General features: G+C 40.7%; 1 pseudogene; it reads right to left on the bottom strand.

Moving 5' to 3' along the window:
* Positions 1–6,320: 6,320 nt before the first annotated feature.
* On the bottom strand, positions 6,321–6,444 carry LOC117721114 (small nucleolar RNA SNORA17; annotated as a pseudogene).
* Positions 6,445–9,908: the final 3,464 nt, after the last annotated feature.

Here is a 9,908-nt window from a genome sequence, read left to right on the forward strand (position 1 = left end):
ATCTGTACATAGCAACCCTGCCTCCCTTTTCAGCTGTATGCAATAATCCCAGCTCTCTGTTCAGCTCTCTATCACAACCACGCCAAGCTACCAGGGTGGTATGGCTTCCCCAGCCAAGTGTTCCTACCACCTGATTCCTGCTTTTCTGTTTGCATCTCTCATTCCCTCATCACCTCACTTCTCTGGTCAGATGCAAGCCCCTTGGAGGCCATGTGAGGATGAAGGATAGGACTCACACCAGAAGCTGTTATCCTAAGTGAAATAAACCCCCTCAGCACATGAATCACATGCAATTGAATCTCAAATTCAAAAGAATGGAAAACAAAATGGCAGTTGTAGCAATGAGAGGTTTGGGAGGTTTTGATTTGAGAAGACTATAGTTTTGGTTTGAAGAAATAAAAATGCTTCTGGAGATGGTAGTGGTGATTGCACAGTAGGAGAGTTTTTATGGCCTGGATTGCATGTTTTAAATTGCTAAACCCCGTATCATGTATGTTTTGTAGCAATGAATAAAAATGGAAGCTCAGCAGGATGAAGGAACATAATGGCCTCCCTGCCTTAGTTCAGTCAGTCACATATAAGCTAGAATTTACGAAGTTTTCCTTCTTCACGAATTCACTGTCAGCCGTGGTGTTGGCTTCATAGTTGTTTGTGAAGACCAAAGCATTGTGTATGTGGTGTGGGGATGGGAACTCCAAGCTCGACCTTCTGCTGTGACTCCAGTCTTTTCTACTTTAATAGTCAGTTATCAGGAACGAGTTCAACCACCATGCTGGTTCTGAGATGCTGAGTAATTCTCCAGCTTCCCTGACATGGAGGACACTAACAGTTCTGGATACGTTTCATGTACAAATGTTTGATCGCCATTCTACATGCGCAATCTCCTGAAGCTAAAGTAGGTCATGTTATCCTCATTTTCTAATTGGGTAACAAGCTGAAAAACAAATAAGGAATTTGACCACAGCTATATAGTTTTTCTCACTCAGTCATGATTTCATAATAAAGGATATGCACAGGTATGTTTATACTCTGAATCCCCAAATCTCCATAACCGAGCCGTGCTGAAGGTGATAGTCTACAATATAGACAATGTTACTGTTTATGCTCCATGATGTTAGAGCTTGCTCACACCCCATCATGCACCACTAGGAAATAACATCACCCTATCACCTCTCTCCCAGGTCTACCTGCTTTCCTCTCCTAAGGTATTTCTGGCAATCTGTGGATAGTGGGGCAGCCATGTTCACAAACTGAATGAGGTTTATAGTTTCTCCAATTGGTGTTGCTGCTGTCCTCCCAGAGTGCCTCTTGTCAATATGCCCAGTGCCCTCACTGTTTGTCTACCGGTTTCTATGGCGCCATTAGCCACTTGCCACCCTCCCCAGGAATTGTGGGACCTTCTACACACGGTCACTTGACATCTCTATTCCTCTCATTAGGCACCACAGTCCCCAAGGTATATATGCAGGTGCTGCTTCCTTGTCTACCTGCTTTCTGAGGTAGAGTTTCCTTAGCTCAGTGGCACTACCATAAGTATAATCAACATTGGTTTCAAACCTTCCTACACCAAAGTACCATGTTTGCTGGAAGTAGAAAAACACTCTGTCCTGCTTGAATAACTTTCTTTAAGGAGAACATCAAAAATAGGTCACCTCCGTGGCAAAGTATAACAATGTACACGGATTCCTCTGTCTTCATAAATAACCCACGCAGATCCAGGAGTGTGACAGAGAGTCCGTCGAGTGGAAGACACCAACCCATATACCACGCCATTCCTCTGCACTGGTTTTGAGATTATTGCCAGCTCAAAGTAGATCTTCCCTTGGGGGTTCTTTTTCTGGAAGGGCCTTTACCTTCCCGGCATATGGTCACCCGATTGGCCTGTTTCCCGATTCAACTGGCTCTTCCTAAAATACTAAACCAGCAGCAAGCCAAGCTCAGGCTTACCTGGAGTGTCCCACTATAAATCTGCTGTAGCATGTCAATCTCACAAAACCCAGTAAAGCATACAGCATCTTGTCTGTTTTAAAGGTATGAAAATTGAGTGGCTAAGTAACTTGCCTTTAAACAGCTACTCTGTTAATATTACACACTAAAACATCTAATTGTTGGTAAATCAAGATGTGAGCTAACATAAGCCCTGTAAGCACACTACCTCACCCCCCAGCTCTGAGCCCCACCTTCTGAGCTCAGGACAAATCCTAATCCCAGCCACCTGCTTCAGTCACCTAGCACAGCAGTGGAACATCTAGCCTATTGCTCCTAGTGACAATAAAAACTATGTTTTGTCCTCACTGCTCCCATGTCCCATGAGTTCTGTGATTATGTCACACAAAGAGCTTTGGGGACCTCATAATACTATGTGGGAAAGTAGCATTTTCCCTTTCTGGTGCGAACCAGAAGAGTTTTCCCTAAGTCCAACGGGTCTAATACACATTCCTTAAGACTGGCTTCTGCTCTAATTAAAAACTTCTTTTCAAAGAAGCCGAATGTTCTCAGGGGCTCAGCTGACTCAAGCCACTCCAGTGATCTGGGCCAAAGATGTTGAAGCACTGTTCATTAATATGTTTTGTTTAGCTGTTTTCCCATCACACCTGGATTATGTAAGCTATGCTTGGTGACCTCTGCTACTTGGAAGGACTGATGTGATTTATTCTGTCAGCATTTGAGCTCAGTGCAGAAAGCAGAATTGTCTCCATTTCGCTTCCACTGAATTCTCCAGCATGACTCAATTAGCATAGAGGAGAGAAATGAAACTCACCTCTAGGTTATCATTATATTCTTTCCTGCCAGTATGTGATTGTTCTCCTCAATGCTGTCCAGCATATCAGTGATTCTAATTAGACACATATCAAGGGCAAATCTTCATTTGCAATTTCCCCCAGGGGAGTTCAGTTGGGATTTTTAGACTTTGGGGTTGTCCCTTCTAGCATTCAGAATGGATCTAGCCTTGCCTTCCTCTCTCTCTTCACAGAGATTTATCTTCAGTTCATTTGGGGAAGAGTTTTGATTTTTAAAGAGTGATGAAGAAAAGCATGTTCTACCCCCAAAGGCGGAGTTTTATTTTTAGATATATTTTATTATAAATTATTTTAGTAAGTCATTTCAAAGCGAGCTATTAATAAACAATCCCTATTCATCTCTGCATTCAGACTTCTTAATTAGTGACCAGAGGGGCAACTGGCGTTTCCTTTGAGTTTCTCCTGATGATAACAGAATGTTGGAATTTTAAATCTAGGAAATTCAAATAGCAACTAATTAGGGGTAGCTGCATGCAAACATTGACAAGCAAGGAGCTGGGTCTGGTGGCACATGTCTGTAATCCCAGCAACTAGAGGTCTGAGGCAGTAGGAACATTGGTTAAAGGACAAATTCAGCCTCAGCCTGGCGACATAAGACCCTGTCTCAAAAAAAATAAAAATAAAACAAATAAACAACCACATCTTGGAAACTAAGTTAAAGTAACTGTATGTGACTTATGTTCTATGCATGAATAAGAATGAGTACAGGAATGAATGAGTGGATGGATGGATGGATGGATGAATGAATGGATGGATGAATGAACAAACTAGGCCTGTACTGATAACATTCTCTGGAAAACCTTCAGATACCCAGAGGTATGCCTTAACAATATGCTATATCCTTCTCAATCCAATCAATTTGAAAATAAAGATTAGCCATCACACCAAAGTATATTGAAGACCCAGTTAGCTCATGGTCAGGCTATATGCAGAAACACCAGTTTTTCTGATGTGTTAAATAAGCCATTCTCCAGTCCTGTTTAATCTGCTAACATCTAGCTATGCTTCCGACTGCATTTTTCCTACCAACAATCCTTATTATTGTTGTTGTTCACATAATGTTAGTTACTCTGACAAACATATCTTGAAAACTCCATGCTTAGCAAATGTTCACCCAATAACCATCCAATTCATGCAGAAGCATCACTCCAATACATGTACTTCTGGCTCAGTTGCTGTCTTGAAAGGACTTACCTAGGTACCAGGCTCCTTCCTTGGGCCATTCTATCATTGTCAGCAATTGTCACTGGCCCAAACCACTCATACCTATATTCCATTTCCCAAGTATATATTTTTTTAGTTTCTTCTATATCCTGGATACCACAATCCCCTTAATTTATACTGCACAGCCATTTTATAGAGCTCACATTAATAAGCTTCTTTCAGTGTGGAGAAGGGGCATATTTATAAGCCACAAAACTTTCTGATGCATGACTGTCTGATGGCCCTTAGAAGCCCTGCATACCCTATGGCCAAAGGTCGCCGTGGGCTTTCGCTTGCTTGCTACGGTTTTTAATGGTGTACATTGCTGGACGGAATAGGGAAGCACGCCTTTTGCATGTGAAAGTTTCAGAACACACTCCTAAAAACTACAGCCACTTGGCATTTGAGAAAACAGCATGAACATGAATGGGAAACAGAGTGATTTCCCCCCTGCCTTTTCTCCCCCAAGGCAAGAACTCATAAAACCTAAAAAGGATTTTCTGACTTTCCCCTGAAATAGTTCAAAGTCTCCCATGTGAGATGTGCTGCCATGGACCCATAAGAAAGGGGTGTCCTTATCTCTAGAGACACAGGGATATGGAGTGTAAGTAGACAGGCCTTTATAAGTCTCTGTCTTACAATTAGATCATGCCCCTACATCCATCACACCTCTGCACAACTGTCCACTTCTTCATCAGTATAAAAGTACAGTATCTCTGGTTGGTTGGTCTCATTTCCACATGGAGGTTCTTATGCCACCTAAATATATATTTACATGCCTATTACAGATGATAAGATTTTTAAATTATATTGACTAGGATGACTAAGGATACAGCTATATCTTTACAGTAAGATCCTCAAGAAAGCACACAAAGATAATAGCACCAGTAGGAAATGATGTCAGTTAACACTGGTGAGCTCTCAGGGAAGCATTTGTTTCCTTAATCTATTTTGTTATAGAGAACTGTTGAAAGGAGCAGTTTTAGTCTCAAGATGGGGTATTTCTCTTCACCTAAATACAAAATCATGTAAATATTGAGGAAAAACCTTTATCCCTACAATTTTAGTCAACCAATTTGTGACTTTTCTCTTGAGAAAACATCCTGGAAATAAATGATCTTCCTGTTGAAGGGCTGATAATGTCCCCACACTCTATTGTGATGGATGTGTCATGCTCTTGAGTCTGGGCCAGCTTTTGCCATTGCATAACTAGAAAGCATGAGCAAAAAAAAAATCAATGGTACTAATGAGTCTGTGTGTGTGTGTGTGTGTGTGTGTGTGTGTGTGTGTGTGTGTGTATTTATTTGTATGTATCTGTGTGTCTATGTGTATGTCTGTGTGTCTGTGTATCTATGTGTGTGCCCATGTGTATGTCTGTGTATATGCATGTGTCTGTGTGTGTGTCTGTGTGTATATGTCTGTGTGTGTCTGTGTCTATAGGTGTGTGTTTGTGTATCTATGTGTGTATCTATGTGTGTCTGTGTGTGTATCTACTTCTGTGTGCCCGTGTGTCTATGTATACGTCTGTGTGTCTGTGTGTCTGTGTGTGTATATCTATGTATATGTCTATATGTGTGTGTTTGTGTCTATATGTGTGTGTCTGTGTGTGTCCATGTTCCTAATTGTATCTGGTAACAAGGTGGTGTTAGAAAGAACATGACAAAAGTTATGTCTTTGTTCTTTGTGATGGAGGCACACTAGGTGCAGTTCTGATGGAAGAGCTGTAGCACATCCTCACTCTCCCCACACTGGTCCACTGTTGTATCCCACGTAAATGCTTGCCTAGATCTCACAACATTACTTAGTAATGCCACTACTATCTCTGTATGCTTTTTCAAAGTGTTTGTTGTAAAGATATAGTAAAATTTGTATTACCATTTACCCATCAATACAATTAAAATATTGTAATTAACAAGTAGGTTACTTATCAGTTGATTAGAACTCTTAAGGCACTAGGAGTAAACTGTCATTTCCCACTTGTGTTTGCACTGGTTGGGAATGGGATGGATAATAGACGTTTGTCTACTCAGTAGATGTGGACAGGTCAACCTGAACATGTCCATGGTTTTAAGTTAAAATAATTTCAAAACAATATAGAGTAAAATTACTGATTTTTTTCCCTACTCAGATGCTTGCTAGAAACAGATCAAAAGAAAAATCTCTGTAGTCTTTCTATCCTAAGTAAACTATTTTAGCAGTATTTTTCTCCTGAGGATTCTTTTGGTGTTTGTTTGTTTATACTTTTTATTGGCTCACTCCCTGTCTGGGTCCCATAGTGTCAGACTGGTAGTCATCTCAGGCTTGCTTTTTTCAGCGAACTTTAAACTACTAATCACTCAGATGTTCACAAGTCAGAGCATAGAAATACCTTTTCCCCTTTCTGCCACTTACTGATGTGCATGTGACATGCAGCCACACCTGTAACCCCTCTAGAGGCAGAGAGGATTCTTACAGAATTCTTCAAGACTCGTCTGTTAAAGCAGATCAAGATTTTCTAGGCTACAGTAGATATCTAGTCTGTGTGCAATTCTACAAGAGGTGGCTTTGAATTCCAGTTATATGGTGTCTTCAACAAAGGACAGTAACTTTTAGAGACACACTAAGGCAAAGCTCAAAGGGAAGTAACTTGTGGGAAGGCAAACAAGTGGTAGCGAGTCAGGGAACACTGTTGTTGATTCCTCTGACACCATCATCAGGCCTATAGGGGCTGACAATTGTGTTCAATATTTAGTAAATATTTGTATTCCCTGGTGGAAGGCAAAGCATGATACATTTTGTAGTTGCAAATCTGTGTCTTCCTTTCAGGCAAATAGGGGGAAGTCAAAGATTTTGTGTATCTGCTGTATCTTTACTGTTTTCAGCTCAGCAATTCCTCTTATTTTAGAGAGGCCTCTCCATTACCACACTGTTAGTTCTTGTGTGTTGCTTGCTAGTCCTTCAGTATGTACTTTACAGCTTTGTTGTAATAGTCAATACTCATGAGACTGAGAACATAGCTGTAGATCTAATCAGTACTGGCAGATTTTGGGCAGCTCCAAGTCTGGAACAAAGGATGAGTAGGCCTGAGGAAAGCTCCATAATGTTTTTAGCCACAGACCTGAGACCTTGCCTGTAAGCAAAAGGCTTAGGGTAGATCCCAGCTAAGGATGAAGGACTTGGGTGGAGACAAAAAGAGCCATGAGCAGAGGCCTCTGGGAGCCCATTTCCTAAAAGAAATGCCCAAGGAGTTGAAAAGGTTTCTTTGGAAGACTGAAGACATTTTGCTTTGTTCAGACTTCACCTGAACAAAGAGGAGAGAAAGCCCCCCTTACCAGTGAGAGACCTGAACAGTGGCTAATAATCTAATTAGCATTTCAAACAAGAGAATAAAAGATGCTAACACCCTGTGCCCTAGGAAGCAAGGTGAGAATTCGTTGCAGTTCCAACTCCACTGAGGCATCCTTACTTCTTTCCCAAAATTTCAGTCTTGCCCTTTCTTTCTATGTTTAAATGTAGATGATTTCCTTCTGCCTCCTAACTTCCTCTTTCTTTTTTATTTATCTTTTATTGGTTTGTTTTTGTTTTTAAGTTTCTCAGCCTGGTAGTGGTGCCTACAGCCTTCAATCCCAGTACTGGGGAGGCAAAAGCAGGCTAATCTCTGAGTCTGCAGCCAGCCTGATCTGCAGCGGAATGAGTTCCACAACAGGCAAGCAAATAAAAAAGTTTCTTTTTGCATGGAGCGTGGTAAACCTTGTGGAAGAGATGGGGTCGGGGGATTAAAGTCCCAAAAGGGGATAGGAACTGCACAGGAAGACCAACAGAATCAACTAACCCTTGGGGCTCTCAGAGTCTGAACCACCAACCAAAGAACATACACGAGGTGGGCCTAGGCCTCTCTGCACATATGTAGCAGATGTGCAGCTTGATCTTCATGTAGGTCCTGACAACTGGAGCTTGGGCTATCCCAAAAGCTGTTGCCTATATGTGGGATATGTTCTTCTAGCTGGACTGCTTTGTCTGGCCTTGGTAGGAGAGGATGCCCCTAGCCCACAAGAGAGTGGAAATGCAAGAGGATACCCAGGGGAGACTCCACCCTCTCAGAGGAGAAAGGGAGAAGGATATAGGGAAAGGTATTGTGGGGGGAAGAGACCTGGAGGGGGAGCAGCAATCAGATATAAAGTGAATTTTTTTAAAAGTTTCTCCATTTTCATTTATTCTTTTTTGCCACTTTCTGCATGAATTTTTCCATCCACAGTACAAGTATGTACATTATATTAGTATGAATCTCTGTGTCTCCATTTACTTTATATAATATATACAGACTTTATCTTTTTATACAAAGTATTTTCATTTCATGACACACTCTCTAAAAACCCAAACCAAGCCACCAAAATAGAAACCTCTGTCTTTCCCTCTGGTATTTTCTGCTTAGGATCTTCTTTCTTGATGTCTACTGATTTTGAGCTTTGGATCCTCATCACAAACACAACAATATACTATTTAAAAGCTTTCATAATGTTCTACAACCTTCCAAACAAATGCACTTCTATTTGCTCAAGTTTTTAATACTTGAAATGAAAGCTAATATAATATATCAGCTATAGGGTTGAAAGTATTTTTCTTTGGCCCTTTATGCATAATCAGTAACCACTTTGTTAATGGACCCTAAAATAAGGATGTAAATTTCTAAGTAACTTCAAGTTCAAAAGTTTGTGATACAACCTGGTTTCCTTAGAAATTGGATATAATTTTTCTAGAGAAATAGTATTACAAGTTACACTTTATTATAAAGGACAGAGCAACAGTTCTCTCGACAGATTTTCAGGTAAGCCGTTTTGCTGGTTTCTGTTTCTCATCAGAAACAGTTCAGGTTTCTGAGCTACATCTTGCCACATCTGCCAAGGCCCTCGCCTGTTGCTGTGGTATCCATTTTGGACAGAGCTCTGCTTGTCCCCTCTATATTTACAATCATTTTTATCATCTCATCATTTTGATCACATCAGTCAGTGCTAATTGTCTTCTAAACTATTTTCTACAACTTATAGTAACTGTGTAGTTTGCACATTTATTTTCCATTTTTTATTGGATTAAATGATATAAACACATTGCACAGGAAATGACTTACTTCAGAGCCCGCTATGTGATAAATACAGTGTTAAATGCATGTAATTTAAATAAATACAGAGTAATGACTTTTCTCTAGCTATAACTGATACCTCCCAGATAGAAAAGATTAAAAGGAGAGAAGCAAATTTATGTAATAATGTTTTCATGGCATGGAAGTCTTCAGAAACAAAGACCTATTTAAGCTAAGTCCAGTTGAAGAAGTGGAGAGTTGTGGAGAAATATGACTAGGTATCAAGGTAGTGCTTCAGCGGGAGAACATGAAGGGAGCTCAACAAGGCTGTTCCCTCAGCTGCTTCCTGAACCCTCTGTGCCACACTCCTTCCCAGGCCTATGGTCTCTGGCTGCTTTCTGTGGGAAGTGGATGAGAGCATCTTTCTATGTCTCACGACATCCTTCCAGGAAAGGGGCTTCTGGTGTCTATGACGCCTTTCATGGAAGAGAGAGTGAGGCAAAGACAGGAAGGAGAAGACCCAACAGCCCTTGCTTCTGACCTCGTAGCTTCCTTCAATTTGAAACATTTAGCACACCAAGATACCAAGTTTAAGTTTTTCACACTCACCTTTGACAGGAGTATCATAAGAAGAAATCCAAACATATACCCCCTTTTGGTTGTCAGTTCCTAGAGGAAAAAAATAGATTGTGAATGTCATAACAACCCCACATGTGAGTAGCCCAGAACGTTAGACATTGTGCATCCGAAACACTAATTAACTTATCTGCTATCTTGAAATGATTATTTGTATATACAGCAAAATAAGAAAGAAGATGCACTGTGCAATGGTGTATTGTTCATTTGTT

This window comes from Arvicanthis niloticus, chromosome 15 (genome assembly GCF_011762505.2).
Source record: "Arvicanthis niloticus isolate mArvNil1 chromosome 15, mArvNil1.pat.X, whole genome shotgun sequence".
In the NCBI taxonomy this organism is placed as follows: domain Eukaryota; kingdom Metazoa; phylum Chordata; class Mammalia; order Rodentia; family Muridae; genus Arvicanthis; species Arvicanthis niloticus.